Raw genomic sequence first — 7703 nt, forward strand, 5'->3', positions numbered from 1 at the left:
TGTTCTACAGCGGGTAAAAGCACGCGAGCAGAGGCGACGTACGCGGCCGAAGCAAACGAGCCGGCCCATTGCCGTCGCTCGGAGGCTGCATGCGATAACATCACCCCGCTCGGAAGGCCTGCCGTCGAAGCAGACAGGAAACGCCCCGCCCGTTTTTAACAAGCCTTAAAAGACAAGAAGACGCGAGGGGGGGGGGGGTGTCGCGCGAGGATCAACTTTGAACTTTGCGCGGTCGCGATAGCGCGAGGATCAACTTTGAACTTTGCGCGGTCGCGATAGCGCGCGCGCGCGCGCTATCTCGAAAGCCATCACAGCGGGGCGGGCGGCTCGTATACGCTTCTACGTGCTGCGCTCTCAAAGCGAAGTGACTATGCGGAGAACATGGCTCCCTGGAGCGGCCGTATTTTCTTACACCATCGTTTTATAGTTACGCGAGATCGGATACAAAACAATTAGCTGCCAGCCTCACTTCGTGTAACACTACAATTTGTTGCTATCGCATTCATTGCTTCGCCCTTGCGGTGAAACTGTGACTTTTTTTTATTATTTGAGAAGTGTGATGTTTTTTCTTTCCTTATTTTCAAATGTAAAGTGAACCTACTTGGAAAAACTTTTTTTATCTATTTCATATGTTGTTACCAGGGTTATATAAATTGCGTGGTTTGTAAAAAGGTAGTGTAGTTCATACCTGGCAATAATCTGTTAAAAAAACTTTCTCCAAAGGCTCTTTGAATGTTATGTGTATTCTAAGCCGATTAAAATATGTGCTTGTTCCTCCAAGTTACTACAAATTTGTTTTTTCAAGCTCCAAAAACGACATAATAAATGCCGCTAACTGCTCCCAAACAAGGTTCTCCTGCTCCTAAATTGAAATTTTGCTGCTCCCAAAACTGCTCCCAAATCGATTTCAGCCGTCTCACCCCTGAATAACTAATAGCATTAAACTCGAACGATTCCCTGAATAAATACACAGTCTTAAATACAAGACTGGGGAATAGCAATCCAGGATGTTATATCGTATCTTCGCAAAATTTTCGGAATGGTTCGTGTTTCGGAAATAACACGCGACCTTATACTGAGCCTTCCGAAAATTCAGCAGTTTGGCTTCTACGAAAAGACTCGTAAAAAAAAAAAAAAAAACCTCGATGTTTTTAAATGCGAAGCATTTCTTAGCGAACCTAAGGCACTTTGAGCGTATCTATCTATCTATCTATCTATCTATCTATCTATCTATCTATCCGCATACGTCTGGGTGCTCTCGTGGTCGCCTCCTTAGCTTGGTGTAGACAGAAGGTAAGAGGGCTTGACGAATATGACTGCCTGGTCATGACCTGAATAACGTGAAAATCCTGTAGCGTACGTCGTGAAACCCTTTCCTCCAGACACGTGTGGCGCATACCCGTATACCACCGGCCACGGTAAGCGGGTATGCGCCACAGGTTATCTTTACAGGAACGGCGAGAACAGGCATCGGTAACTTAAATGTGAGAGCGTAAAGAAAGACTGGATATCGGCAGCGTTGACCCGACGAATCCAGAGAATAAAAATTAGGATCCCATCAGGAATTGAACCCAAGCATTCTGCGTGGCAGTCGGGCATTCAACCACAGAGCTACGCCACGTTTTGAAACTGCGTTGGAAAAAGACCCTGTGCAGGCGTAATGTCGGTGCAGCGTCAAATGTGGTTGCTGCGTGGGCTATCTAACTTTATATCAAAGCAATAAACATTATATGTGTACTCCTATGACACAGGAGTCATGCAGAATTAACGTAAGTTGCGGTTCCAGTGTTGGTTCCGCTTTCATAGAAGTCTAATAAACGTTACATTTTTATTCTTATGATTCAGCAAGCTATATTCAAGCATTGCTCGACGCCGGAGGAATACGCTAATGAAAGTTAGGCATAATATTCACATAATCGCACTGTAACGTGCACTTCGTTTCGATAATACTCAGGTCTGTGCTCTAATGTGATTTGCTGATGTTACGTCGCACCATAAGTTACCCTTTAAACACCAGTGTTGTCGACGAGCCTGGTAAGCCGAAGACGTGCTCACAGCTACTAAACTTACAGCAACACGTCGATCCAGCCTTGTAACGCTTGCCGCAAAGCCATTAAACACAGCATAGAAGTATACTCATTGACTGCTTCGCATGAAACCGATTCCCACAACGCGTGGGATCTGCGGAATTTTTTTGTAGAAAACTTGTAGTTCGTCTCTCTGAAGCCGCGTTTTGATAGCTTCTTAAAAATTAAAAAAAGAAGAAGTTTGAGTGATTTACTTTGTGAAACGATTCCTCTAAAATTAAACCTAACGCAAATCGTACATGCCATATCGCCATTGCATCACGGCAAATATACCATAAGTTCTTCGACATTTCAACAAGCAAATGATAATTATCGGAGCATAAGATGCTTTCGAGCACTTAGGCAAATAATTCTGCGTATTGCAAAGCAAATGTTTTGTGTTTTAGAGGGGGGCAAGGGCCAGCTTGCAACTCCACGAAGAGTGCAACGGCATATTGGTAATGAAAATGATTCAGTGAAGTGCCTATTGGGAGTTATAGATACGCTAAGGGCCTTGATAAACTAAGACACACCATCCAGATCGCACAGCTTTTGAAGTATTACGATAAGTATCAAAAAGCGATTAGGTAAGCGCATGGTATCCTTCAAGATTGTTACTAATGAGGCTTTAAGCGGGCTCGCATGGAGCATCGACCCTTGTAAAAAAAAATAATCCCAGTACGGTACTTATGGCGTGTACACAGTTTGGGATTGCTTGTTAATTAACGCGCATGCGTTCGAAAGATATCGTTAGACGAATGCTTTCGAACAGGCTGAATAAAAATGTTATAAAATGTTGTTTTTAAAAAGTCATGACGTGGAATGGTATTTACGGTGATGTGGCATCTTATATATCGTGCTATTTTAGGTGACACTAATTGGACAGTGGAATCTGTCCTTTGCGGGTCAGTGCCCTTCTAATCTATCACATTATGTCCTTGCTGACGCGATGTCTAATCAAATCTTTCTCTGTGGCTGATGTAACTTGCATTTGTTTGCGTATATATATATCTCTATATATACCCGTGTTTTCGCGTACTGTGATGGCAGACACGGGAAGAAAATGAATACCTGCGTTGGCCTCTTGTTGATCATCTGTACAAATATATGGACTCATGTCATATTGGCTGAAGAAGGGGTAATATGCCTTGATCTATATTTCGCGCAATTGTTTTATTCTTTTTGAAATGTATTCAAAGACAAGACATAATGGAGTTGTTGCTTGCGTGCCAACTGAAGTGAACCATTGGATTGCCTAAGGAGTCCATTATTAGATATATTGTAGACACTAAGTCGAGCAAGTAAGTAAACCTCGCTCAGACTCACTAAACAATGTATAGATATACCTATATTGCTTAGTGCTCACTGGAACCCAGACTCGTCGAAGTTCTGCTCAGCAGGACTTGGTCGTGCTCAGATTCACGAAAACCCTGCTCAGCACGGGCTAACCCGCTCTCGAGTTGACCAACATTTTACTCAGCCGAATTAACTTCAACCCAAAGTTGAAAATATTCAGCGCGGCCGGACCCACTCGGGCTCAGACTCACGGACACCCTGCTCAGCGCTGCTCACACAGGCTCAAACCCACGACAATATTGCGCAGGCCTGGCGTTTTTCCTTCTTCCCTTTCTTTATCTCTGTCTCTCTGCTTCCTTCTCTGTCTTTCTTTGTTTCTCACCATTTCTCTATTTTTCCTTCTGACTTGCTCTCTGTTTTTTCTATTTCTCGTGCCTGCTTCTTTCACTTTCTTTGTTTGTCTTTATTTCTTTTATGTCTTTATTCCCTTTATTTCTCTCAATTTCCTCTGTCTATCGTTTTCTTTCTCTATCTTTCACATTTTTCATTTGACGCTCGCACCTGCTCTACTTGGTAGTGGGGCTTGCCCAATGTCTGTGGCGTATACCCGCCCGAGGTTTTTTGTTCGCGTCTGACAGATTACGGCCGGCATAAACAGTTCCGGTGTTGAAAAAAAAAAAAAAAAGACGCCAGACGAAACTTTTTGTGTCAGTGCCCCTTTACCTTACCATGACGTTATCAGTCGATTGCATTGTTCCTCCACACTTGAAACTTTCTGCACCTCACGTGGTGTCGCACGAACGCGGTATCGGTATACACCTTTGACCAAGCGACTGCGTCATGTGATGCCTTCACAAATTCAGCAATAGGTGACGTGATCATGACGTCACGTGATGACTTAATATCATGACGTCATCAATGAATTAGGTCACGTGGGTTCTCGCACTTCATTCGCCTGCGGTGTTTCGTTCGAGGGGCCACTCAACGAGACACTTAAGGCGTTCGCCTTAATTTAATAAACAAACAAGGTATAGGCAACAAAAAGCGCAAAAGGAAGACAAGGTGGAAAAGAAAACAAGATGGAAACAAAAGGAAATCAAGATTCACCTAAGACCACTCTAAGGCGAAAGCCATCATCTTCTTCTTTTTCATCTCAGTCGATGTATTGATCCTGCCCCGCCACCCTCCGAAAGCTTTCTGCGCCTAATGTGGTTATAAACTGCCTCCAGGATAGGAGGCACGTCACCTGGTTTAGCATTGCCTCCGTGATCGGCCCACGTTTTATTAAGGTATGATGTCATATGATCACGTTATCATGGGATGTCACGTGACGTCCCGCTGACGTCATGATGATGTCATAATGACGTCACAATTTTCCGACATTTCGACATCAGATGACGTCCTATGGTGACGTCATCACGTGATGATTTCTTGCATCACTCGTCCCCGACGCCGCTGGACGCCGCCGACGCGGGACACCGACGCCGACGGTCAATTTGTGCGTTTGGTGAGCCATCTGTTGCTTTCGCTTTAATAATAAATTCAGCATTACCCTGAGGCAGTCGAAGTTCCTACATAAATTAAGAACCCGTAATTTTCGTATTTATGGTAGTGGACATGGGCGTACGCAGGGTTCTTTCTTCATTAAAGGACGCCAAGTTTCGCCGCAACAATACCCCCCCCCCCCCCGTACCTTTGATGGAGTCCGCAAGAAAACATGTGCCGCTATGGTTGCAAAAATGAAAATGAAGCAATGACGGGCTTGTCACAACGGCCTGCCTTTGGTCCCCGACTTTCCGGGGTTAAAGGTGGGAAATAACCACTTTTTAAATTATGGTTGCCGGGCCACCATTATTGTAAAAAAAACATTCGTGGCCGTAACCCTGCTCGTTACAGCATGACAAAGTTCTGACTGAGTAAAGGTATAAAACAGAATTGAACCCCCCCCCCCCTTATGTGGTAGATGTGGTAGGGAGAAGAGGGCGGAGGGTGGCGACCGCCGGCTTTGCACTCCCCCGTCGTCCCCGTGCACAAACTTATGGTAGCAGGGTGCCAAAAGCTCGCGCCGGCCACGTTATGCGCGCTCCTTTGTGTTCTCCTTATTTCAGAAGAGTGAAATGTGAGTGATATATCCTGTATGTCGTAGAGCTTTGTGGGAAAGCAGTGTGTCAATGATAAAATATTTACCTCTTCCTTTGTAGGAAGAAGCAAATTTGCAGACGCATAAAAGCCGATTGACTGCATGCTTCCACAAGTGTAGCGCTCTTTTTTAATAATATGGTACTGCGTACGGCGCATCTTTCAACAGGACGGAGGGCAGAGGACTTGTACAGGTAGCAGTCAGTGCAGTACTGGCGAGTGCTGTGCGAAAGATAGTCAATCCGCAAAGCACGGTATTTGCCAGAAGAAACCTGGGCTTAATGAATCATGCTCGACAGCAGCATCGTCGTTCGGCCGACCCAACAGAGTAAACCAAGTTTTCTTGAAAGGATGCCCTTGCAAGGACGGTATGCGACCTAAGCTTATTGATTTTCGCTATAAATTGTATAATTTCTTCGGCACCATGCAGGGCAAATAATAACTTTGAAATGAACTTCAATTCAGGGTGTTCATGTCACTTTATGTGAAGTAGACGAAAAAAATCACACCATCTCCCGCTAAAGGGGACCATGAGGCGTTGCGAAGCAGCGTTTCGGCATGTCGAGCCCGCGTTTCAGAGGGGGAGGGGAGAGGGGAAAAGGGAGAGAGGGGGAGTGGAGAGGTTGTGTGTGGAGAGGGTTTGCGCATGCGCAGTAAGGGTGGTCACGCCGCACACCACCACCACCGGCTTGAACTCCGCCATAAGATGCTTCGCATCTAAAATTCTTGAACACGGGTGCTGATGGAGCCGACGTTCCGGCAAGCGGCCATGTCTTCCGAGGAAGACACGGCAGACGAGGAAGAAGTCACGTCCGCTGCCGAAACGTTGGCTCAATCGGCACTCCGTGTTCAAGAATTTTTCATCTATTCAAGCTTCCGTCTTACCCTGAACTTATGCTTTATATGAAATATAATTACCCGCCATAGTGGTCTGGCGTTTATGGTGCTCGACTACGGACCCGAAGGTCGCGAGATCGAATCCCGGTCGCGGCAGCCGCATCTCGATGGTGGCGAAACGCTAGAGGCCACTGTACTTAGATTTAGGTGGACGTTATAAAAGACTAGATGATCGAAATTTCCGGAGCCCTCCACTACGGCGTCCCTCATAACTATATTGTGGTTTTGGAACGTTAAACCCCAACAGTTATTATTATATGAAATATAATTAGAGAATGCTACAATTGGTGCATTAAACTGTATGTGCATTAAAATCTAGAAGCACTAGCAGGGATCCGTGACCCAAATAATCAATACGTAGTCGCAGCCGCAACGGACCGAGCATTGCTGATGGTGAAGAATACCAGTAAAAAACACAAAAGCAAGACACGAAAAAAGAAGCCATGGACCGCCACTCTCTTAGATGTCAAGGTTAATTACCGAAGATTTTTTTTGTCATTTTTCTATTGCTGACGTTGACACCTAAAAAAACTACAGCTACAATGAATGCGATGAGCTAAGCAGAGTCTCTATCAATATATTTAACAAAGTAAACAAACATGTTGTCATAAATTTAGTTAGCATAGTGGCAAAATAACCATGAAAAAATTGCCCTTTCGCCACTTTTTGTCACGGTGGGTTGATTCATTCGATCCGTTTAGTTTTGAATCAACGGCTTACTCAGATATCGATTTATTCAAGGAAGCACGTATTATTATTATTATTATTATTATTATTATTATTATTATTATTATTATTATTATTATTATTATTATTATTATTATTATTATGTGATACGCGTTGGAAATACAAACAGAAAAATTGGGGGATGCTTAAGCTTCGCCTTTAAGAGTTGAACGCGATAGCGATATTCTGTTCCTAGTGCGCAGTTCCAACACTACGAGTGTTTAACAGAATGCGCGCACCAAAGTGTGTGCCTTGTGTAATGGGTAGCATGCTTTAAACAAGGAGCTATTATGCGCAAGAAACTTTTTCGAAGTTGCGATGCACCCACTACGTGGTCTTAAGGGAATACGGGCAGTAATGTGTGTGCCTTCTGTAATGGGTGGCTGTCTTTAAACCGCCAAATCGTTATGATATTGACGTGGTGTGGCGCCCGATGGCAATGTACGCTTGTACCACGCAGTATTACTCCGATATTACATCTCGTACTGTGACACCTGTATACAGGACGCGTATTTTTGGGAAGCATGAAAGTTACTTTCAGTGCAGCTCCAAGCAAAGGCGTGGCTGTCACTCTCTACT

The sequence above is a fragment of the Rhipicephalus sanguineus genome, chromosome 10 (assembly GCF_013339695.2).
Source record: "Rhipicephalus sanguineus isolate Rsan-2018 chromosome 10, BIME_Rsan_1.4, whole genome shotgun sequence".
NCBI classification, from domain to species: domain Eukaryota; kingdom Metazoa; phylum Arthropoda; class Arachnida; order Ixodida; family Ixodidae; genus Rhipicephalus; species Rhipicephalus sanguineus.